Genomic DNA, 24,878 nt, shown 5'->3' with positions numbered 1-24,878 from the left:
AGCGCCAACAGTGTGCTGGCAGCTTCAGGGGCAGCAGCGAGGCCTAATCCATCAGCCCCCTTCCGCCATCACCAAACTCCATCCCACCCCCGCCCACTGCTCCAGCCCCACTCGGCACTCAAGAACTTCACCGCACCAAACACAACAACAGAGAGGGCCACAGGCCTGGCCTGAGGCTCCAGGCTCCAACCAGGGAAACTTGCTCATTTTGGCTTCCAAAATCAACCACCGAAGCGGCATGCACAAAGCGTAATCCTTGTCAAAACACACTTCTCCAAGCTGAAAGCTCACTGGGCCCACACCAGCACACACTCCGACTCTGAAGACTAGCAGGAGAGCCTGCCCCCTTGCATTCCCTCACGGCCTTTTAGCAGGGACCGCGGATTCATAGATGACCCAGCTTATGGGCAGACACGGTCGACCCTCAGTCAGGAGCCCCTCCAATACTGGAGTCCTTGGTGGTGTTTGCGTGCATGTCGGCAGGGGACACTGGCCTTCACTCCTAACAGTCCCCTACACCCGAGAGAGGAAACGTGCTGAACCTCAGTTTCGATAAGGATACGGTAGAGTGTTCTCACCCATGTTGTTCAGAGTTCCCAAGGAATGCATACAAGGGTGTCATCATCTATCCAAGCACATGCTGGGATGCTGCAGAACACAACCGGGCAGTGCGCCGGGCTCTGCAGGGGAGTCATGAGCCTAGGGTACCCCAAAAGCCTGGAGAATCCACAGCCCTCAGGCCACTCAACAAGACGAACAATCAAGCCACTCTTACATCCATTGGGCCCATCTGAGGAAAACCTAATATCTAGTGGCACATCCTGGGGTGGTTGAATACATACCATCCTGAGTTATCCCCGACCATGCTCGGGAACATGGCCCCGCCTCACTTTTTCCAGTTCTTCTTAGCACCTCCAGTCATCAGGGCACACGAAGATCTTCTTGTTTTTGCCGACGGCGAGGCTTGCCCAGCAACTGCACCTGGGAAGTGGACTGGTGTCCTCAAAGGACATGATCCATACAAACATTTACCTGGGCTTGAGCTCTGAAACTGCTTCCCAAGGACCTCTATCCCTTACTGAGAATTGACTGCATGTCTGATAGTACGACTGCAGGAAGTTAGGCACATACATTGGCCGGTGTGTGAGAGGCTGTATTTCTGTGTTCACGCGTGTGACTGTGACTGCGCACGCAGACGCTCTTGTGGGTTTCTCTGTGTGCCGCTGAATACGCGTCTTGGTCTCTGTGTGTCCCTGTAGCCCTCTGAAGAGGCGTCCAACAGTAAACGCCATAGTTTATACACAACACCCTGTCTAGACCCACAACTGAAAGGAGAAAGCCCCCTGTCAGCTTCCAGAGACCGCATGCAAACTTTAACCCCCAGGGGCTATTGAAATACTCCACGGACTCCCGCTCTCCCACAGCCACGCCTTCTGACCACAGCACAAAGACTGGACGAGACCTGCCTCCCGGCCGTGGGTGTGACATCTACGTGCAACTCGAGAACCTGCCAGCTACCAGCACATCTGATGTGCACTTGGGGTCACTCCCAACATTTTGGAAGCAAGGGAACGCCCATGGTTGACCCGACACCGACCTACAGCGTTCTACTGGCAAGATGCAGCCTGAAACAACTCAAGGGGCTAAAGAACATCGAACAAAGTGCAACTTCTTGCCAACTAGGCCTAATCACTTTCCTTTGACCCGTGGGAATGCCCACCACAGGAAGCAGTGGGCTTCAGCAGCCATGACCCATGTTGGAAGCCCACAAAGGAAACTAGGCCACCTTCCCGGCCATGTCTCAGGCAGATCCCATCCTGCAAGGTTCGCGGCCCTGACCCCTAAGGAACCGCTCAAATGCACAACAGCCTCGTCCAACCTGCCCTACTCCAGCCAGCAGGACGACGCGTCCCTACTGGAAGACACAGACATCTTCCGAACACGGGAACACTGAGCACCAGGGAAGACAGACCGCAGGCCTGTCTGCTTTGAAGATGCTGATCCCACCTGATGCATCCTGGAAATTCTCCACTGCCACAGTGACACCACTGAGGAACTCAGAGTGATCAAAGGCATGGTCCCCGAGGATCACAGAAAGACTTGCAACGGAAGACCTCTGCCATGTGAGGGCACTTGGAAGCCTGAAAGGGAAGAGTGGCTGGCTTTGGCAGCGAACCAAGGATGGCAACACTGCCCCCTTCTCTGCCCCGCCAACGGACTGCTCTGGATAAAGCTCTGGCTATTCGAACGGCCTGCATGCCATACGGGCCGGCCGCGTCATGCCCTCCGGCAGAAACACTATCGCTTTGCACATTCCCAAAAGTGGGAAAGAGCGACCCAAGGGCTTGTTTGCATAACTCACCTACCCCCAAGAAGGCCGGCACAGATGCCTCAGCATGTCCATCTTCTCTATGTCCCGCAAGACACCCGTGGGGAGTCACTCCTCTGGAAACGGGATTGCAAATCTTCACAGGTAACCTACCTCACTGCATCCTCATGAACTGCCAAAGCCATCCCCACCATAGGCAGCTGATGCCAGGCCATCACGAACAAGACACATCCTTGGGAAGCCGAGGCCAGCGCCTGCAACCCAATGATGACAGCCCATCCCACTACATCACACAGGACCTGTCCTCATGATACCTTACCTTTCTCTCCAGGGCAGCAGCCACTATGCAGGCTTAAATGCAGCACTCGATCCTCACCCCACTCCACGATGATCCACTTAGCGCCAACAGTGTGCTGGCAGCTTCAGGGGCAGCAGCGAGGCCTAATCCATCAGCCCCCTTCCACCATCACCAAACTCCATCCCACCCCCGCCCACTGCTCCAGCCCCACCGGGCACTCAAGAACCTCACCGCACCAAACACGACAACAGTGAGGGCCACAGGCCTGGCCTGAGGCTCCAGGCTCCAACCAGGGAACCTTGCTCATTTTGGCTTCCAAAATCAACCACCGAAGCAGCATGCACAAAGCGTGATCCTGGTCAAAACACACTTCTCCAAGCTGAAAGCTCACTGGGCCCACACCAGCACACACTCCGACTCTGAAGACTAGCAGGAGAGCCTGCCGCCTTGCATTCCCTCACGGCCTTTTAGCAGGGACCGCGGATTCATAGATGACCCAGCTTATGGGCAGACACGGTCGACCCTCAGTCAGGAGCCCCTCCAATACTGGAGTCCTTGGTGGTGTTTGCGTGCATGTCGGCAGGGGACACTGGCCTTCACTCCTAACAGTCCCCTACACCCGAGAGAGGAAACGTGCTGAACCTCAGTTTCGATAAGGATACGGTAGAGTGTTCTCACCCATTTTGTTCAGAGTGTCCAAGGAATGCATACAAGGGTGTCATCATCGATCCAAGCACATGCTGGGATGCTGCAGAACACAACCGGGCAGTGCGCCGGGCTCTGCAGGGGAGTCATGAGCCTGGGGTACCACAAAAGCCTGGAGAATCCACAGCCCTCAGGCCCCTCAACAAGACGAACAATCAAGCCACTCTTGCAGCCATTGGGCCCATCTGAGGAAAACCTAATATCTAATGGCACATCTTGGGGTGGTTGAATATATACCATCCTGAGTTATCCCCGACCATGCTCGGGAACATGGCCCCGCCTCACTTTTTCCAGTTCTTCTTAGCACCTCCAGTCATCAGAGCACACGAAGATCTTCTTGTTTTTGCCGACGGCGAGGCTTGCCCAGCAACTGCACCTGGGAAGTGGACTGGTGTCCTCAGAGGACATGATCCATAAAAACACTTACCTGGGCTTGAGCTCTGAAACTGCTTCCCAAGGACCTCTATCCCTTACCGAGAATTGACTGCATGTCTGATAGTACGACTGCAGGAAGTTAGGCACATACATTGGCCGGTGTGTGAGAGGCTGTATTTCTGTGTTCACGCGTGTGACTGTGACTGAGTACGCAGACACTCTTGTGGGTTTCTCTGTGTGCCGCTGACTACGCGTCTTGGTCTCTGTGTGTCCCTGTAGCCCTGTGAAGAGGCGTCCAACAGTAAACGCCATAGCTTATACACAACATCCTGTCTAGACCCCCAACTGAAAGGAGAAAGCCCCCTGTCAGCTTCCAGAGGCCGCATGCAAACTTTAACCCCCAGGGGCTGTTGAAATACTCCACGGACTCCCGCACTCCCACAGTCACGCCTTCTGACCAGAGCACAAAGACTGGATGAGACCTTCCTCCCGGCCGTGGCTGTGATATCTACGTGCAACTCGAGAACCTGCCAGCTACCAGCACATCTGATGTGCACTTGGGGTCACTCCCAGCACTTTCGGAAGCAGGGGAACTCCCATGGGTGACCCGACACCGACCTACAGCATTCTACTGGCAAGATGCAGCCTGAAACCACTCAATGGGCTAAAGAACATCGAACAAAGTGCAACTTCTTTCCAACTAGGCCTAATCTCTTTCCTTTGACCCGTGGGAATGCCCACCACAGGAAGCAGTGGGCTTCAGCAGCCATGACCCATGTTGGAACCCCACAGCGGAAACTAGGCCACCTTCCCGGCCATATCTCAGGCAGCTCCCATCCTGCAAGGTTCGCGGCCCTGACCCCTAAGGAACCGCTCAAACGCTCAACAGCCTCGCCCAACGTGCCCTACTCCAGCCAGCAGGCCGACGCGTCCCTACTGGAAGCCACAGACATCTTCCGAACACGGGAACACTGAACACCAGGGAAGACAGACCACAAGCCTGTCTGCTTTGAAGATGCTGATCCCACCTGATGCATCCTGGAAATTCTCCACTGCCACAGTGACACCACTGAGGAACTCAGAGTGATCAAAGGCATGGTCCCCGAGGACCACAGACAGACTTGCAACGGAAGACCTCTGCCATGTGAGGGCACTTGTAAGCCTGAAAGGGAACCGTGGCTGGCCTTTGCAGTGCGCCAGGGATGGCAACAGTGCCCCCTTCTCTGCCCCGCCAACGGACTGCTCTGGATAAAGCTCTGGCTATTCGAAAGGCCTGCATGCCGCACGGGCCGGCCGCGTCATGCCCTCCGGCAGAAACACTATCGCTTTGCACATTCCCAAAAGTGGGAAAAGAGCGACCCAAGGGCTTGTTTGCATAACTCACCTACCCCCAAGAAGGCCGGCACAGATGCCTCAGCATGTCCATCTTCTCTATGTCCCGCAAGACACCCGTGGGGAGTCACTCCTCTGGAAACGGGATTGCAACTCTTCACAGGTAACCTACCTCACTGCATCCTCATGAACTGCCAAAGCCATCCCCACCATAGGCAGCTGATGCCAGGCCATCACGAACAAGACACATCCTTGGGAAGCCGAGGCCAGCGCCTGCAACCCAATGATGACAGCCCATCCCACGACATCACACAGGACCTGTCCTCATGATACCTTACCTTTCTCTCCAGGGCAGCAGCCACTACGCAGGCTTAAATGCAGCACTCGATCCTCACCCCACTCCACGATGATCCACTTAGCGCCAACAGTGTGCTGGCAGCTTCAGGGGCAGCAGCGAGGCCTAATCCATCAGCCCCCTTCCGCCATCACCAAACTCCATCCCACCCCCGCCCACTGCTCCAGCCCCACTCGGCACTCAAGAACTTCACCGCACCAAACACAACAACAGAGAGGGCCACAGGCCTGGCCTGAGGCTCCAGGCTCCAACCAGGGAAACTTGCTCATTTTGGCTTCCAAAATCAACCACCGAAGCGGCATGCACAAAGCGTAATCCTTGTCAAAACACACTTCTCCAAGCTGAAAGCTCACTGGGCCCACACCAGCACACACTCCGACTCTGAAGACTAGCAGGAGAGCCTGCCCCCTTGCATTCCCTCACGGCCTTTTAGCAGGGACCGCGGATTCATAGATGACCCAGCTTATGGGCAGACACGGTCGACCCTCAGTCAGGAGCCCCTCCAATACTGGAGTCCTTGGTGGTGTTTGCGTGCATGTCGGCAGGGGACACTGGCCTTCACTCCTAACAGTCCCCTACACCCGAGAGAGGAAACGTGCTGAACCTCAGTTTCGATAAGGATACGGTAGAGTGTTCTCACCCATGTTGTTCAGAGTTCCCAAGGAATGCATACAAGGGTGTCATCATCTATCCAAGCACATGCTGGGATGCTGCAGAACACAACCGGGCAGTGCGCCGGGCTCTGCAGGGGAGTCATGAGCCTAGGGTACCCCAAAAGCCTGGAGAATCCACAGCCCTCAGGCCACTCAACAAGACGAACAATCAAGCCACTCTTACATCCATTGGGCCCATCTGAGGAAAACCTAATATCTAGTGGCACATCCTGGGGTGGTTGAATACATACCATCCTGAGTTATCCCCGACCATGCTCGGGAACATGGCCCCGCCTCACTTTTTCCAGTTCTTCTTAGCACCTCCAGTCATCAGGGCACACGAAGATCTTCTTGTTTTTGCCGACGGCGAGGCTTGCCCAGCAACTGCACCTGGGAAGTGGACTGGTGTCCTCAAAGGACATGATCCATACAAACATTTACCTGGGCTTGAGCTCTGAAACTGCTTCCCAAGGACCTCTATCCCTTACTGAGAATTGACTGCATGTCTGATAGTACGACTGCAGGAAGTTAGGCACATACATTGGCCGGTGTGTGAGAGGCTGTATTTCTGTGTTCACGCGTGTGACTGTGACTGCGCACGCAGACGCTCTTGTGGGTTTCTCTGTGTGCCGCTGAATACGCGTCTTGGTCTCTGTGTGTCCCTGTAGCCCTCTGAAGAGGCGTCCAACAGTAAACGCCATAGTTTATACACAACACCCTGTCTAGACCCACAACTGAAAGGAGAAAGCCCCCTGTCAGCTTCCAGAGACCGCATGCAAACTTTAACCCCCAGGGGCTATTGAAATACTCCACGGACTCCCGCTCTCCCACAGCCACGCCTTCTGACCACAGCACAAAGACTGGACGAGACCTGCCTCCCGGCCGTGGGTGTGACATCTACGTGCAACTCGAGAACCTGCCAGCTACCAGCACATCTGATGTGCACTTGGGGTCACTCCCAACATTTTGGAAGCAAGGGAACGCCCATGGTTGACCCGACACCGACCTACAGCGTTCTACTGGCAAGATGCAGCCTGAAACAACTCAAGGGGCTAAAGAACATCGAACAAAGTGCAACTTCTTGCCAACTAGGCCTAATCACTTTCCTTTGACCCGTGGGAATGCCCACCACAGGAAGCAGTGGGCTTCAGCAGCCATGACCCATGTTGGAAGCCCACAGAGGAAACTAGGCCACCTTCCCGGCCATGTCTCAGGCCGCTCGCATCCTGCAAGGTTCGCGGCCCTGACCCCTAAGGAACCGCTCAAATGCACAACAGCCTCGTCCAACCTGCCCTACTCCAGCCAGCAGGACGACGCGTCCCTACTGGAAGACACAGACATCTTCTGAACACGGGAACACTGAGCACCAGGGAAGACAGACCGCAGGCCTGTCTGCTTTGAAGATGCTGATCCCACCTGATGCATCCTGGAAATTCTCCACTGCCACAGTGACACCACTGAGGAACTCAGAGTGATCAAAGGCATGGTCCCCGAGGACCACAGAAAGACTTGCAACGGAAGACCTCTGCCATGTGAGGGCACTTGGAAGCCTGAAAGGGAAGAGTGGCTGGCTTTGGCAGCGAACCAAGGATGGCAACACTGCCCCCTTCTCTGCCCCGCCAACGGACTGCTCTGGATAAAGCTCTGGCTATTCGAACGGCCTGCATGCCATACGGGCCGGCCGCGTCATGCCCTCCGGCAGAAACACTATCGCTTTGCACATTCCCAAAAGTTGGAAAAGAGCGACCAAAGGGCTTGTTTGCATAACTCACCTACCCCCAAGAAGGCCGGCACAGATGCCTCAGCATGTCCATCTTCTCTATGTCCCGCAAGACACCCGTGGGGAGTCACTCCTCTGGAAACGGGATTGCAAATCTTCACAGGTAACCTACCTCACTGCATCCTCATGAACTGCCAAAGCCATCCCCACCATAGGCAGCTGATGCCAGGCCATCACGAACAAGACACATCCTTGGGAAGCCGAGGCCAGCGCCTGCAACCCAATGATGACAGCCCATCCCACGACATCACACAGGACCTGTCCTCATGATACCTTACCTTTCTCTCCAGGGCAGCAGCCACTATGCAGGCTTAAATGCAGCACTCGATCCTCACCCCACTCCACGATGATCCACTTAGCGCCAACAGTGTGCTGGCAGCTTCAGGGGCAGCAGCGAGGCCTAATCCATCAGCCCCCTTCCACCATCACCAAACTCCATCCCACCCCCGCCCACTGCTCCAGCCCCACCGGGCACTCAAGAACCTCACCGCACCAAACACGACAACAGTGAGGGCCACAGGCCTGGCCTGAGGCTCCAGGCTCCAACCAGGGAAACTTGCTCATTTTGGCTTCCAAAATCAACCACCGAAGCAGCATGCACAAAGCGTGATCCTGGTCAAAACACACTTCTCCAAGCTGAAAGCTCACTGGGCCCACACCAGCACACACTCCGACTCTGAAGACTAGCAGGAGAGCCTGCCCCCTTGCATTCCCTCACGGCCTTTTAGCAGGGACCGCGGATTCATAGATGACCCAGCTTATGGGCAGACACGGTCGACCCTCAGTCAGGAGCCCCTCCAATACTGGAGTCCTTGGTGGTGTTTGCGTGCATGTCGGCAGGGGACACTGGCCTTCACTCCTAACAGTCCCCTACACCCGAGAGAGGAAACGTGCTGAACCTCAGTTTCGATAAGGATACGGTAGAGTGTTCTCACCCATTTTGTTCAGAGTGTCCAAGGAATGCATACAAGGGTGTCATCATCGATCCAAGCACATGCTGGGATGCTGCAGAACACAACCGGGCAGTGCGCCGGGCTCTGCAGGGGAGTCATGAGCCTGGGGTACCACAAAAGCCTGGAGAATCCACAGCCCTCAGGCCCCTCAACAAGACGAACAATCAAGCCACTCTTGCAGCCATTGGGCCCATCTGAGGAAAACCTAATATCTAATGGCACATCTTGGGGTGGTTGAATACATACCATCCTGAGTTATCCCCGACCATGCTCGGGAACATGGCCCCGCCTCACTTTTTCCAGTTCTTCTTAGCACCTCCAGTCATCAGAGCACACGAAGATCTTCTTGTTTTTGCCGACGGCGAGGCTTGCCCAGCAACTGCACCTGGGAAGTGGACTGGTGTCCTCAGAGGACATGATCCATAAAAACACTTACCTGGGCTTGAGCTCTGAAACTGCTTCCCAAGGACCTCTATCCCTTACCGAGAATTGACTGCATGTCTAATAGTACGACTGCAGGAAGTTAGGCACACACATTGGCCGGTGTGTGAGAGGCTGTATTTCTGTGTTCACGCGTGTGACTGTGACTGAGTACGCAGACACTCTTGTGGGTTTCTCTGTGTGCCGCTGACTACGCGTCTTGGTCTCTGTGTGTCCCTGTAACCCTGTGAAGAGGCGTCCAACAGTAAACGCCATAGCTTATACACAACACCCTGTCTAGACCCCCAACTGAAAGGAGAAAGCCCCCTGTCAGCTTCCAGAGGCCGCATGCAAACTTTAACCCCCAGGGGCTGTTGAAATACTCCACGGACTCCCGCTCTCCCACAGCCACGCCTTCTGACCAGAGCACAAAGAATGGATGAGACCTTCCTCCCGGCCGTGGCTGTGATATCTACGTGCAACTCGAGAACCTGCCAGCTACCAGCACATCTGATGTGCACTTGGGGTCACTCCCAGCACTTTCGAAGTAGGGGAACTCCCATGGGTGACCCGACACCGACCTACAGCATTCTACTGGCAAGATGCAGCCTGAAACCACTCAATGGGCTAAAGAACATCGAACAAAGTGCAACTTCTTTCCAACTAGGCCTAATCTCTTTCCTTTGACCCGTGGGAATGCCCACCACAGGAAGCAGTGGGCTTCAGCAGCCATGACCCATGTTGGAACCCCACAGCGGAAACTAGGCCACCTTCCCGGCCATATCGCAGGCAGCTCCCATCCTGCAAGGTTCGCGGCCCTGACCCCTAAGGAACCGCTCAAACGCTCAACAGCCTCGCCCAACGTGCCCTACTCCAGCCAGCAGGCCGACGCGTCCCTACTGGAAGCCACAGACATCTTCCGAACACGGGAACACTGAACACCAGGGAAGACAGACCACAAGCCTGTCTGCTTTGAAGATGCTGATCCCACCTGATGCATCCTGGAAATTCTCCACTGCCACAGTGACACCACTGAGGAACTCAGAGTGATCAAAGGCATGGTCCCCGAGGACCACAGACAGACTTGCAACGGAAGACCTCTGCCATGTGAGGGCACTTGGAAGCCTGAAAGGGAACCGTGGCTGGCCTTTGCAGTGCACCAGGGATGGCAACAGTGCCCCCTTCTCTGCCCCGCCAACGGACTGCTCTGGATAAAGCTCTGGCTATTCGAAAGGCCTGCATGCCGCACGGGCCGGCCGCGTCATGCCCTCCGGCAGAAACACTATCGCTTTGCACATTCCCAAAAGTGGGAAAAGAGCGACCCAAGGGCTTGTTTGCATAACTCACCTACCCCCAAGAAGGCCGGCACAGATGCCTCAGCATGTCCATCTTCTCTATGTCCCGCAAGACACCCGTGGGGAGTCACTCCTCTGGAAACGGGATTGCAACTCTTCACAGGTAACCTACCTCACTGCATCCTCATGAACTGCCAAAGCCATCCCCACCATAGGCAGCTGATGCCAGGCCATCACGAACAAGACACATCCTTGGGAAGCCGAGGCCAGCGCCTGCAACTCAATGATGACAGCCCATCCCACGACATCACACAGGACCTGTCCTCATGATACCTTACCTTTCTCTCCAGGGCAGCAGCCACTACGCAGGCTTAAATGCAGCACTCGATCCTCACCCCACTCCACGATGATCCACTTAGCGCCAACAGTGTGCTGGCAGCTTCAGGGGCAGCAGCGAGGCCTAATCCATCAGCCCCCTTCCGCCATCACCAAACTCCATCCCACCCCCGCCCACTGCTCCAGCCCCACTCGGCACTCAAGAACTTCACCGCACCAAACACAACAACAGAGAGGGCCACAGGCCTGGCCTGAGGCTCCAGGCTCCAACCAGGGAAACTTGCTCATTTTGGCTTCCAAAATCAACCACCGAAGCGGCATGCACAAAGCGTGATCCTGGTCAAAACACACTTCTCCAAGCTGAAAGCTCACTGGGCCCACACCAGCACACACTCCGACTCTGAAGACTAGCAGGAGAGCCTGCCCCCTTGCATTCCCTCACGGCCTTTTAGCAGGGACCGCGGATTCATAGATGACCCAGCTTATGGGCAGACACGGTCGACCCTCAGTCAGGAGCCCCTCCAATACTGGAGTCCTTGGTGGTGTTTGCGTGCATGTCGGCAGGGGACACTGGCCTTCACTCCTAACAGTCCCCTACACCCGAGAGAGGAAACGTGCTGAACCTCAGTTTCGATAAGGATACGGTAGAGTGTTCTCACCCATGTTGTTCAGAGTTCCCAAGGAATGCATACAAGGGTGTCATCATCTATCCAAGCACATGCTGGGATGCTGCAGAACACAACCGGGCAGTGCGCCGGGCTCTGCAGGGGAGTCATGAGCCTAGGGTACCCCAAAAGCCTGGAGAATCCACAGCCCTCAGGCCACTCAACAAGACGAACAATCAAGCCACTCTTACATCCATTGGGCCCATCTGAGGAAAACCTAATATCTAGTGGCACATCCTGGGGTGGTTGAATACATACCATCCTGAGTTATCCCCGACCATGCTCGGGAACATGGCCCCGCCTCACTTTTTCCAGTTCTTCTTAGCACCTCCAGTCATCAGGGCACACGAAGATCTTCTTGTTTTTGCCGACGGCGAGGCTTGCCCAGCAACTGCACCTGGGAAGTGGACTGGTGTCCTCAAAGGACATGATCCATACAAACATTTACCTGGGCTTGAGCTCTGAAACTGCTTCCCAAGGACCTCTATCCCTTACCGAGAATTGACTGCATGTCTGATAGTACGACTGCAGGAAGTTAGGCACATACATTGGCCGGTGTGTGAGAGGCTGTATTTCTGTGTTCACGCGTGTGACTGTGACTGAGTACGCAGACGCTCTTGTGGGTTTCTCAGTGTGCCCCTGACTATGCGTCTTCGTCTCTGTGTGTCCCTGTAGCACTGTGAAGAGGCGTCCAACAGTAAACGCCATAGTTTATACACAACACCCTGTCTAGACCCACAACTGAAAGGAGAAAGCCCCCTGTCAGCTTCCAGAGACCGCATGCAAACTTTAACCCCCAGGGGCTATTGAAATACTCCACGGACTCCCGCTCTCCCACAGCCACGCCTTCTGACCACAGCACAAAGACTGGACGAGACCTGCCTCCCGGCCGTGGGTGTGACATCTACGTGCAACTCGAGAACCTGCCAGCTACCAGCACATCTGATGTGCACTTGGGGTCACTCCCAACATTTTGGAAGCAAGGGAACGCCCATGGTTGACCCGACACCGACCTACAGCGTTCTACTGGCAAGATGCAGCCTGAAACAACTCAAGGGGCTAAAGAACATCGAACAAAGTGCAACTTCTTGCCAACTAGGCCTAATCACTTTCCTTTGACCCGTGGGAATGCCCACCACAGGAAGCAGTGGGCTTCAGCAGCCATGACCCATGTTGGAAGCCCACAGAGGAAACTAGGCCACCTTCCCGGCCATGTCTCAGGCAGATCCCATCCTGCAAGGTTCGCGGCCCTGACCCCTAAGGAACCGCTCAAACGCACAACAGCCTCGTCCAACCTGCCCTACTCCAGCCAGCAGGCCGACGCGTCCCTACTGGAAGACACAGACATCTTCCGAACACGGGAACACTGAGCACCAGGGAAGACAGACCGCAGGCCTGTCTGCTTTGAAGATGCTGATCCCACCTGATGCATCCTGGAAATTCTCCACTGCCACAGTGACACCACTGAGGAACTCAGAGTGATCAAAGGCATGGTCCCCGAGGACCACAGAAAGACTTGCAACGGAAGACCTCTGCCATGTGAGGGCACTTGGAAGCCTGAAAGGGAAGAGTGGCTGGCTTTGGCAGCGAACCAAGGATGGCAACACTGCCCCCTTCTCTGCCCCGCCAACGGACTACTCTGGATAAAGCTCTGGCTATTCGAACGGCCTGCATGCCATACGGGCCGGCCGCGTCATGCCCTCCGGCAGAAACACTATCGCTTTGCACATTCCCAAAAGTGGGAAAGAGCGACCCAAGGACTTGTTTGCATAACTCACCTACCCCCAAGAAGGCCGGCACAGATGCCTCAGCATGTCCATCTTCTCTATGTCCCGCAAGACACCCGTGGGGAGTCACTCCTCTGGAAACGGGATTGCAACTCTTCACAGGTAACCTCCTCACTGCATCCTCATGAACTGCCAAAGACATCCCCACCATAGGCAGCTGATGCCAGGCCATCACGAACAAGACACATCCTTGGGAAGCCGAGGCCAGCGCCTGCAACCCAATGATGACAGCCCATCCCACGACATCACACAGGACCTGTCCTCATGATACCTTACCTTTCTCTCCAGGGCAGCAGCCACTACGCAGGCTTAAATGCAGCACTCGATCCTCACCCCACTCCACGATGATCCACTTAGCGCCAACAGTGTGCTGGCAGCTTCAGGGGCAGCAGCGAGGCCTAATCCAGCAGCCCCCTTCCACCATCACCAAACTCCATCCCACCCCCGCCCACTGCTCCAGCCCCACCGGGCATTCAAGAACCTCACCGCACCAAACACGACAACAGAGAGGGCCACAGGCCTGGCCTGAGGCTCCAGGCTCCAACCAGGGAACCTTGCTCATTTTGGCTTCCAAAATCAACCACCGAAGCGGCATGCACAAAGCGTGATCCTGGTCAAAACACACTTCTCCAAGCTGAAAGCTCACTGGGCACACACCAGCACACACTCCGACTCTGAACACTAGCAGGAGAGCCTGCCCCCTTGCATTCCCTCACGGCCTTTTAGCAGGGACCGCGGATTCATAGATGACCCAGCTTATGGGCAGACACGGTCGACCCTCAGTCAGGAGCCCCTCCAATACTGGAGTCCTTGGTGGTGTTTGCGTGCATGTCGGCAGGGGACACTGGCCTTCACTCCTAACAGTCCCCTACACCCGAGAGAGGAAACGTGCTGAACCTCAGTTTCGATAAGGATACGGTAGAGTGTTCTCACCCATGTTGTTCAGAGTTTCCAAGGAATGCATACAAGGGTGTCATCATCTATCCAAGCACATGCTGGGATGCTGCAGAACACAACCGGGCAGTGCGCCGGGCTCTGCAGGGGAGTCATGAGCCTAGGGTACCCCAAAAGCCTGGAGAATCCACAGCCCTCAGGCCACTCAACAAGACGAACAATCAAGCCACTCTTACATCCATTGGGCCCATCTGAGGAAAACCTAATATCTAGTGGCACATCCTGGGGTGGTTGAATACCTACCATCCTGAGTTATCCCCGACCATGCTCGGGAACATGGCCCCGCCTCACTTTTTCCAGTTCTTCTTAGCACCTCCAGTCATCAGGGCACACGAAGATCTTCTTGTTTTTGCCGACGGCGAGGCTTGCCCAGCAACTGCACCTGGGAAGTGGACTGGTGTCCTCAAAGGACGTGATCCATACAAACATTTACCTGGGCTTGAGCTCTGAAACTGCTTCCCAAGGACCTCTATCCCTTACCGAGAATTGACTGCATGTCTGATAGTACGACTGCAGGAAGTTAGGCACATACATTGGCCGGTGTGTGAGAGGCTGTATTTCTGTGTTCACGCGTGTGACTGTGACTGAGTACGCAGACGCTCTTGTGGGTTTCTCAGTGTGCCCCTGACTATGCTTCTTGGTCTCTGTGTGTCCCTGTAGCACTGTGAAGAGGCGTCCAACAGTAAACGCCATAGTTTATACACAACACCCTGTCTAGACCCACAACTGAAAGGAGAAAGCCCCCTGTCAGCTTCCAGAGACCGCATGCAAACTTTAACCCCCAGGGGCTATTGAAATACTCCACGGACTCCCGCTCTCCCACAGCCACGCCTTCTGACCACAGCACAAAGACTGGACGAGACCTGCCTCCCGGCCGTGGGTGTGACATCTACGTGCAACTCGAGAACCTGCCAGCTACCAGCACATCTGATGTGCACTTGGGGTCACTCCCAACATTTTGGAAGCAAGGGAACGCCCATGGTTGACCCGACACCGACCTACAGCGTTCTACGGGCAAGATGCAGCCTGAAACAACTCAAGGGGCTAAAGAACATCGAACAAAGTGCAACTTCTTGCCAACTAGGCCTAATCACTTTCCTTTGACCCGTGGGAATGCCCACCACAGGAAGCAGTGGGCTTCAGCAGCCATGACCCATGTTGGAACCCCACAGAGGAAACTAGGCCACCTTCCCGGCCATGTCTCAGGCAGATCCCATCCTGCAAGTTTCGCGGCCCTGACCCCTAAGGAACCGCTCAAACGCACAACAGCCTCGTCCAACCTGCCCTACTCCAGCCAGCAGGCCGACGCGTCCCTACTGGAAGACACAGACATCTTCCGAACACGGGAACACTGAGCACCAGGGAAGACAGACCGCAGGCCTGTCTGCTTTGAAGATGCTGATCCCACCTGATGCATCCTGGAAATTCTCCACTGCCACAGTGACACCACTGAGGAACTCAGAGTGATCAAAGGCATGGTCCCCGAGGACCACAGAAATACTTGCAACGGAAGACCTCTGCCATGTGAGGGCACTTGGAAGCCTGAAAGGGAAGAGTGGCTGGCTTTGGCAGCGAACCAAGGATGGCAACACTGCCCCCTTCTCTGCCCCTCCAACGGACTACTCTGGATAAAGCTCTGGCTATTCGAACGGCCTGCATGCCATACGGGCCGGCCGCGTCATGCCCTCCGGCAGAAACACTATCGCTTTGCACATTCCCAAAAGTGGGAAAGAGCGACCCAAGGGCTTGTTTGCATAACTCACCTACCGCCAAGAAGGCCGGCACAGATGCCTCAGCATGTCCATCTTCTCTATGTCCCGCAAGACACCCGTGGGGAGTCACTCCTCTGGAAACGGGATTGCAACTCTTCACAGGTAACCTACCTCACTGCATCCTCATGAACTGCCAAAGCCATCCCCACCATAGGCAGCTGATGCCAGGCCATCACGAACAAGACACATCCTTGGGAAGCCGAGGCCAGCGCCTGCAACCCAATGATGACAGCCCATCCCACGACATCACACAGGACCTGTCCTCATGATACCTTACCTTTCTCTCCAGGGCAGCAGCCACTACGCAGGCTTAAATGCAGCACTCGATCCTCACCCCACTCCACGATGATCCACTTAGCGCCAACAGTGTGCTGGCAGCTTCAGGGGCAGCAGCGAGGCCTAATCCATCAGCCCCCTTCCACCATCACCAAACTCCATCCCACCCCCGCCCACTGCTCCAGCCCCACCGGGCACTCAAGAACCTCACCGCACCAAACACGACAACAGAGAGGGCCACAGGCCTGGCCTGAGGCTCCAGGCTCCAACCAGGGAACCTTGCTCATTTTGGCTTCCAAAATCAACCACCGAAGCGGCATGCACAAAGCGTGATCCTGGTCAAAACACACTTCTCCAAGCTGAAAGCTCACTGGGCACACACCAGCACACACTCCGACTCTGAAGACTAGCAGGAGAGCCTGCCCCCTTGCATTCCCTCACGGCCTTTTAGCAGGGACCGCGGATTCATAGATGACCCAGCTTATGGGCAGACACGGTCGACCCTCAGTCAGGAGCCCCTCCAATACTGGAGTCCTTGGTGGTGTTTGCGTGCATGTCGGCAGGGGACACTGGCCTTCACTCCTAACAGTCCCCTACACCCGAGAGAGGAAACGTGCTGAACATCAGTTTCGATAAGGATACGGTAGAGTGTTCTCACCCATTTTGTTCAGAGTGTCCAAGGAATGCATACAAGGGTGTCATCATCGATCCAAGCACATGCTGGGATGCTGCAGAACACAACCGGGCAGTGCGCCGGGCTCTGCAGGGGAGTAATGAGCCTGGGGTACCACAAAAGCCTGGAGAATCCACAGCCCTCAGGCCCCTCAACAAGACGAACAATCAAGCCACTCTTGCAGCCATTGGGCCCATCTGAGGAAAACCTAATATCTAGTGGCACATCCTGGGGTGGTTGAATACATACCATCCTGAGTTATCCCCGACCATGCTCGGGAACATGGCCCCGCCTCACTTTTTCCAGTTCTTCTTAGCACCTCCAGTCATCAGGGCACACGAAGATCTTCTTGTTTTTGCCGACGGCGAGGCTTGCCCAGCAACTGCACCTGGGAAGTGGACTGGTGTCCTCAGAGGACATGATCCATAAAAACACTTACCTGGGCTTGAGCTCTGAAACTGCTTCCCAAGGACCTCTATCCCTTACCGAGAATTGACTGCATGTCTGATAGTACGACTGCAGGAAGTTTGGCACATACATTGGCCGGTGTGTGAGAGGCTGTATTTCTGTGTTCACGCGTGTGACTGTGACTGAGTACGCAGACACTCTTGTGGGTTTCTCTGTGTGCCGCTGACTACGCGTCTTGGTCTCTGTGTGTCCCTGTAGCCCTGTGAAGAGGCGTCCAACAGTAAACGCCATAGCTTATACACAACACCCTGTCTAGACCCCCAACTGAAAGGAGAAAGCCCCCTGTCAGCTTCCAGAGGCCGCATGCAAACTTTAACCCCCAGGGGCTGTTGAAATACTCCACGGACTCCCGCTCTCCCACAGCCACGCCTTCTGACCAGAGCACAAAGACTGGACGAGACCTGCCTCCCGACGTAGGTGTGACATCTACGTGCAACTCGAGAACCTGCCAGCTACCAGCACATCTGATGTGCACTTGGGGTCACTCCCAGCACTTTCGGAAGCAGGGGAACTCCCATGGGTGACCCGACACCGACCTACAGCATTCTACTGGCAAGATGCAGCCTGAAACCACTCAATGGGCTAAAGAACATCGAACAAAGTGCAACTTCTTTCCAACTAGGCCTAATCTCTTTCCTTTGACCCGTGGGAATGCCCACCACAGGAAGCAGTGGGCTTTAGCAGCCATGACCCATGTTGGAACCCCACAGCGGAAACTAGGCCACCTTCCCGGCCATATCTCAGGCAGCTCCCATCCTGCAAGGTTCGCGGCCCTGACCCCTAAGGAACCGCTCAAACGCTCAACAGCCTCGCCCAACGTGCCCTACTCCAGCCAGCAGGCCGACGCGTCCCTACTGGAAGCCACAGACATCTTCCGAACACGGGAACACTGAACACCAGGGAAGACAGACCACAAGCCTGTCTGCTTTGAAGATGCTGATCCCACCTGATGCATCCTGGAAATTCTCCACTGCCACAGTGACACCACTGAGGAACTCAGAGTGATCAAAGGCATGGTCCCCGAGGACCACAGACAGACTTGCAACGGAAGACCTCTGCCATGTGAGGGCACTTGGAAGCCTGAAAGGGAACCGTGGCTGGCCTTTGCAGTGCACCAGGGATGGCAACAGTGCCCCCTTCTCTGCCCCGCCAACGGACTGCTCTGGATAAAGCTCTGGCTATTCGAAAGGCCTGCATGCCGCACGGGCCGGCCGCGTCATGCCCTCCGGCAGAAACACTATCGCTTTGCACATTCCCAAAAGTGGGAAAAGAGCGACCCAAGGGCTTGTTTGCATAACTCACCTACCCCCACGAAGGCCGGCACAGATGCCTCAGCATGTCCATCTTCTCTATGTCCCGCAAGACACCCGTGGGGAGTCACTCCTCTGGAAACGGGATTGCAACTCTTCACAGGTAACCTACCTCACTGCATCCTCATGAACTGCCAAAGCCATCCCCACCATAGGCAGCTGATGCCAGGCCATCACGAACAAGACACATCCTTGGGAAGCCGAGGCCAGCGCCTGCAACCCAATGATGACAGCCCATCCCACGACATCACACAGGACCTGTCCTCATGATACCTTACCTTTCTCTCCAGGGCAGCAGCCACTACGCAGGCTTAAATGCAGCACTCGATCCTCACCCCACTCCACGATGATCCACTTAGCGCCAACAGTGTGCTGGCAGCTTCAGGGGCAGCAGCGAGGCCTAATCCATCAGCCCCCTTCCGCCATCACCAAACTCCATCCCACCCCCGCCCACTGCTCCAGCCCCACTCGGCACTCAAGAACTTCACCGCACCAAACATAACAACAGAGAGGGCCACAGGCCTGGCCTGAGGCTCCAGGCTCCAACCAGGGAAACTTGCTCATTTTGGCTTCCAAAATCAACCACCGAAGCGGCATGCACAAAGCGTGATCCTGGTCAAAACACACTTCTCCAAGCTGAAAGCTCACTGGGCCCACACCAGCACACACTCCGACTCTGAACACTAGCAGGAGAGCCTGCCCCCTTGCATTCCCTCACGGCCTTTTAGCAGGGACCGCGGATTCATAGATGACCCAGCTTATGGGCAGACACGGTCGACCCTCAGTCAGGAGCCCCTCCAATACTGGAGTCCTTGGTGGTGTTTGCGTGCATGTCGGCAGGGGACACTGGCCTTCACTCCTAACAGTCCCCTACACCCGAGAGAGGAAACGTGCTGAACCTCAGTTTCGATAAGGATACGGTAGAGTGTTCTCACCCATGTTGTTCAGAGTTCCCAAGGAATGCATACAAGGGTGTCATCATCTATCCAAGCACATGCTGGGATGCTGCAGAACACAACCGGGCAGTGCGCCGGGCTCTGCAGGGGAGTCATGAGCCTAGGGTACCCCAAAAGCCTGGAGAATCCACAGCCCTCAGGCCACTCAACAAGACGAACAATCAAGCCACTCTTACATCCATTGGGCCCATCTGAGGAAAACCTAATATCTAGTGGCACATCCTGGGGTGGTTGAATACATACCATCCTGAGTTATCCCCGACCATGCTCGGGAACATGGCCCCGCCTCACTTTTTCCAGTTCTTCTTAGCACCTCCAGTCATCAGGGCACACGAAGATCTTCTTGTTTTTGCCGACGGCGAGGCTTGCCCAGCAACTGCACCTGGGAAGTGGACTGGTGTCCTCAAAGGACATGATCCATACAAACATTTACCTGGGCTTGAGCTCTGAAACTGCTTCCCAAGGACCTCTATCCCTTACTGAGAATTGACTGCATGTCTGATAGTACGACTGCAGGAAGTTAGGCACATACATTGGCCGGTGTGTGAGAGGCTGTATTTCTGTGTTCACGCGTGTGACTGTGACTGCGCACGCAGACGCTCTTGTGGGTTTCTCTGTGTGCCGCTGAATACGCGTCTTGGTCTCTGTGTGTCCCTGTAGCCCTCTGAAGAGGCGTCCAACAGTAAACGCCATAGTTTATACACAACACCCTGTCTAGACCCACAACTGAAAGGAGAAAGCCCCCTGTCAGCTTCCAGAGACCGCATGCAAACTTTAACCCCCAGGGGCTATTGAAATACTCCACGGACTCCCGCTCTCCCACAGCCACGCCTTCTGACCACAGCACAAAGACTGGACGAGACCTGCCTCCCGGCCGTGGGTGTGACATCTACGTGCAACTCGAGAACCTGCCAGCTACCAGCACATCTGATGTGCACTTGGGGTCACTCCCAGCACTTTCGGAAGCAGGGGAACTCCCATGGGTGACCCGACACCGACCTACAGCATTCTACTGGCAAGATGCAGCCTGAAACCACTCAATGGGCTAAAGAACATCGAACAAAGTGCAACTTCTTTCCAACTAGGCCTAATCTCTTTCCTTTGACCCGTGGGAATGCCCACCACAGGAAGCAGTGGGCTTTAGCAGCCATGACCCATGTTGGAACCCCACAGCGGAAACTAGGCCACCTTCCCGGCCATATCTCAGGCAGCTCCCATCCTGCAAGGTTCGCGGCCCTGACCCCTAAGGAACCGCTCAAACGCTCAACAGCCTCGCCCAACGTGCCCTACTCCAGCCAGCAGGCCGACGCGTCCCTACTGGAAGCCACAGACATCTTCCGAACACGGGAACACTGAACACCAGGGAAGACAGACCACAAGCCTGTCTGCTTTGAAGATGCTGATCCCACCTGATGCATCCTGGAAATTCTCCACTGCCACAGTGACACCACTGAGGAACTCAGAGTGATCAAAGGCATGGTCCCCGAGGACCACAGACAGACTTGCAACGGAAGACCTCTGCCATGTGAGGGCACTTGGAAGCCTGAAAGGGAACCGTGGCTGGCCTTTGCAGTGCACCAGGGATGGCAACAGTGCCCCCTTCTCTGCCCCGCCAACGGACTGCTCTGGATAAAGCTCTGGCTATTCGAAAGGCCTGCATGCCGCACGGGCCGGCCGCGTCATGCCCTCCGGCAGAAACACTATCGCTTTGCACATTCCCAAAAGTGGGAAAAGAGCGACCCAAGGGCTTGTTTGCATAACTCACCTACCCCCACGAAGGCCGGCACAGATGCCTCAGCATGTCCATCTTCTCTATGTCCCGCAAGACACCCGTGGGGAGTCACTCCTCTGGAAACGGGATTGCAACTCTTCACAGGTAACCTACCTCACTGCATCCTCATGAACTGCCAAAGCCATCCCCACCATAGGCAGCTGATGCCAGGCCATCACGAACAAGACACATCCTTGGGAAGCCGAGGCCAGCGCCTGCAACCCAATGATGACAGCCCATCCCACGACATCACACAGGACCTGTCCTCATGATACCTTACCTTTCTCTCCAGGGCAGCAGCCACTACGCAGGCTTAAATGCAGCACTCGATCCTCACCCCACTCCACGATGATCCACTTAGCGCCAACAGTGTGCTGGCAGCTTCAGGGGCAGCAGCGAGGCCTAATCCATCAGCCCCCTTCCGCCATCACCAAACTCCATCCCACCCCCGCCCACTGCTCCAGCCCCACTCGGCACTCAAGAACTTCACCGCACCAAACATAACAACAGAGAGGGCCACAGGCCTGGCCTGAGGCTCCAGGCTCCAACCAGGGAAACTTGCTCATTTTGGCTTCCAAAATCAACCACCGAAGCGGCATGCACAAAGCGTGATCCTGGTCAAAACACACTTCTCCAAGCTGAAAGCTCACTGGGCCCACACCAGCACACACTCCGACTCTGAACACTAGCAGGAGATCCTGCCCCCTTGCATTCCCTCACGGCCTTTTAGCAGGGACCGCGGATTCATAGATGACCCAGCTTATGGGCAGACACGGTCGACCCTCAGTCAGGAGCCCCTCCAATACTGGAGTCCTTGGTGGTGTTTGCGTGCATGTCGGCAGGGGACACTGGCCTTCACTCCTAACAGTCCCCTACACCCGAGAGAGGAAACGTGCTGAACCTCAGTTTCGATAAGGATACGGTAGAGTGTTCTCACCCATGTTGTTCAGAGTTCCCAAGGAATGCATACAAGGGTGTCATCATCTATCCAAGCACATGCTGGGATGCTGCAGAACACAACCGGGCAGTGCGCCGGGCTCTGCAGGGGAGTCATGAGCCTAGGGTACCCCAAAAGCCTGGAGAATCCACAGCCCTCAGGCCACTCAACAAGACGAACAATCAAGCCACTCTTACATCCATTGGGCCCATCTGAGGAAAACCTAATATCTAGTGGCACATCCTGGGGTGGTTGAATACATACCATCCTGAGTTATCCCCGACCATGCTCGGGAACATGGCCCCGCCTCACTTTTTCCAGTTCTTCTTAGCACCTCCAGTCATCAGGGCACACGAAGATCTTCTTGTTTTTGCCGACGGCGAGGCTTGCCCAGCAACTGCACCTGGGAAGTGGACTGGTGTCCTCAAAGGACATGATCCATACAAACATTTACCTGGGCTTGAGCTCTGAAACTGCTTCCCAAGGACCTCTATCCCTTACTGAGAATTGACTGCATGTCTGATAGTACGACTGCAGGAAGTTAGGCACATACATTGGCCGGTGTGTGAGAGGCTGTATTTCTGTGTTCACGCGTGTGACTGTGACTGCGCACGCAGACGCTCTTGTGGGTTTCTCTGTGTGCCGCTGAATACGCGTCTTGGTCTCTGTGTGTCCCTGTAGCCCTCTGAAGAGGCGTCCAACAGTAAACGCCATAGTTTATACACAACACCCTGTCTAGACCCACAACTGAAAGGAGAAAGCCCCCTGTCAGCTTCCAGAGACCGCATGCAAACTTTAACCCCCAGGGGCTATTGAAATACTCCACGGACTCCCGCTCTCCCACAGCCACGCCTTCTGACCACAGCACAAAGACTGGACGAGACCTGCCTCCCGGCCGTGGGTGTGACATCTACGTGCAACTCGAGAACCTGCCAGCTACCAGCACATCTGATGTGCACTTGGGGTCACTCCCAACATTTTGGAAGCAAGGGAACGCCCATGGTTGACCCGACACCGACCTACAGCGTTCTACTGGCAAGATGCAGCCTGAAACAACTCAAGGGGCTAAAGAACATCGAACAAAGTGCAACTTCTTGCCAACTAGGCCTAATCACTTTCCTTTGACCCGTGGGAATGCCCACCACAGGAAGCAGTGGGCTTCAGCAGCCATGACCCATGTTGGAAGCCCACAGAGGAAACTAGGCCACCTTCCCGGCCATGTCTCAGGCCGCTCGCATCCTGCAAGGTTCGCGGCCCTGACCCCTAAGGAACCGCTCAAATGCACAACAGCCTCGTCCAACCTGCCCTACTCCAGCCAGCAGGACGACGCGTCCCTACTGGAAGACACAGACATCTTCTGAACACGGGAACACTGAGCACCAGGGAAGACAGACCGCAGGCCTGTCTGCTTTGAAGATGCTGATCCCACCTGATGCATCCTGGAAATTCTCCACTGCCACAGTGACACCACTGAGGAACTCAGAGTGATCAAAGGCATGGTCCCCGAGGACCACAGAAAGACTTGCAACGGAAGACCTCTGCCATGTGAGGGCACTTGGAAGCCTGAAAGGGAAGAGTGGCTGGCTTTGGCAGCGAACCAAGGATGGCAACACTGCCCCCTTCTCTGCCCCGCCAACGGACTGCTCTGGATAAAGCTCTGGCTATTCGAACGGCCTGCATGCCATACGGGCCGGCCGCGTCATGCCCTCCGGCAGAAACACTATCGCTTTGCACATTCCCAAAAGTGGGAAAAGAGCGACCAAAGGGCTTGTTTGCATAACTCACCTACCCCCAAGAAGGCCGGCACAGATGCCTCAGCATGTCCATCTTCTCTATGTCCCGCAAGACACCCGTGGGGAGTCACTCCTCTGGAAACGGGATTGCAAATCTTCACAGGTAACCTACCTCACTGCATCCTCATGAACTGCCAAAGCCATCCCCACCATAGGCAGCTGATGCCAGGCCATCACGAACAAGACACATCCTTGGGAAGCCGAGGCCAGCGCCTGCAACCCAATGATGACAGCCCATCCCACGACATCACACAGGACCTGTCCTCATGATACCTTACCTTTCTCTCCAGGGCAGCAGCCACTATGCAGGCTTAAATGCAGCACTCGATCCTCACCCCACTCCACGATGATCCACTTAGCGCCAACAGTGTGCTGGCAGCTTCAGGGGCAGCAGCGAGGCCTAATCCATCAGCCCCCTTCCACCATCACCAAACTCCATCCCACCCCCGCCCACTGCTCCAGCCCCACCGGGCACTCAAGAACCTCACCGCACCAAACACGACAACAGTGAGGGCCACAGGCCTGGCCTGAGGCTCCAGGCTCCAACCAGGGAAACTTGCTCATTTTGGCTTCCAAAATCAACCACCGAAGCAGCATGCACAAAGCGTGATCCTGGTCAAAACACACTTCTCCAAGCTGAAAGCTCACTGGGCCCACACCAGCACACACTCCGACTCTGAAGACT

The 24,878-nt window shown here is 55.5% G+C and overlaps 9 non-coding genes across 9 annotated transcripts; all 9 read right to left on the bottom strand.

Moving 5' to 3' along the window:
* Positions 1-538: 538 nt before the first annotated feature.
* LOC137751268 (small nucleolar RNA SNORD116) lies at positions 539-631 on the bottom strand. The gene has a single exon (XR_011070737.1). It is a non-coding gene; the product is annotated as a small nucleolar RNA SNORD116 (small nucleolar RNA).
* Positions 632-3,265: 2,634 nt separating this feature from the next.
* On the bottom strand, positions 3,266-3,358 carry LOC137777552 (small nucleolar RNA SNORD116). The gene has a single exon (XR_011076558.1). It is a non-coding gene; the product is annotated as a small nucleolar RNA SNORD116 (small nucleolar RNA).
* A 2,636-nt stretch (positions 3,359-5,994) lies between these two features.
* On the bottom strand, positions 5,995-6,087 carry LOC137751263 (small nucleolar RNA SNORD116). The gene has a single exon (XR_011070735.1). It is a non-coding gene; the product is annotated as a small nucleolar RNA SNORD116 (small nucleolar RNA).
* Positions 6,088-8,722: 2,635 nt separating this feature from the next.
* Positions 8,723-8,815, bottom strand: LOC137777546 (small nucleolar RNA SNORD116). Its single transcript, XR_011076556.1, has one exon. It is a non-coding gene; the product is annotated as a small nucleolar RNA SNORD116 (small nucleolar RNA).
* A 2,635-nt stretch (positions 8,816-11,450) lies between these two features.
* Positions 11,451-11,543, bottom strand: LOC137751250 (small nucleolar RNA SNORD116). The gene has a single exon (XR_011070733.1). It is a non-coding gene; the product is annotated as a small nucleolar RNA SNORD116 (small nucleolar RNA).
* A 2,633-nt stretch (positions 11,544-14,176) lies between these two features.
* Positions 14,177-14,269, bottom strand: LOC137750703 (small nucleolar RNA SNORD116). Its single transcript, XR_011070539.1, has one exon. It is a non-coding gene; the product is annotated as a small nucleolar RNA SNORD116 (small nucleolar RNA).
* A 2,634-nt stretch (positions 14,270-16,903) lies between these two features.
* Positions 16,904-16,996, bottom strand: LOC137750974 (small nucleolar RNA SNORD116). The gene has a single exon (XR_011070664.1). It is a non-coding gene; the product is annotated as a small nucleolar RNA SNORD116 (small nucleolar RNA).
* Positions 16,997-19,631: 2,635 nt separating this feature from the next.
* On the bottom strand, positions 19,632-19,724 carry LOC137751246 (small nucleolar RNA SNORD116). The gene has a single exon (XR_011070732.1). It is a non-coding gene; the product is annotated as a small nucleolar RNA SNORD116 (small nucleolar RNA).
* Positions 19,725-22,360: 2,636 nt separating this feature from the next.
* On the bottom strand, positions 22,361-22,453 carry LOC137751244 (small nucleolar RNA SNORD116). Its single transcript, XR_011070730.1, has one exon. It is a non-coding gene; the product is annotated as a small nucleolar RNA SNORD116 (small nucleolar RNA).
* Positions 22,454-24,878: the final 2,425 nt, after the last annotated feature.

This window comes from Eschrichtius robustus, chromosome 1, assembly GCF_028021215.1.
Source record: "Eschrichtius robustus isolate mEscRob2 chromosome 1, mEscRob2.pri, whole genome shotgun sequence".
NCBI lineage: Eukaryota > Metazoa > Chordata > Mammalia > Artiodactyla > Eschrichtiidae > Eschrichtius > Eschrichtius robustus.
Note: the sequence above shows the minus strand (reverse complement) of the source record. Positions and strands in the feature narration are given on the sequence as shown.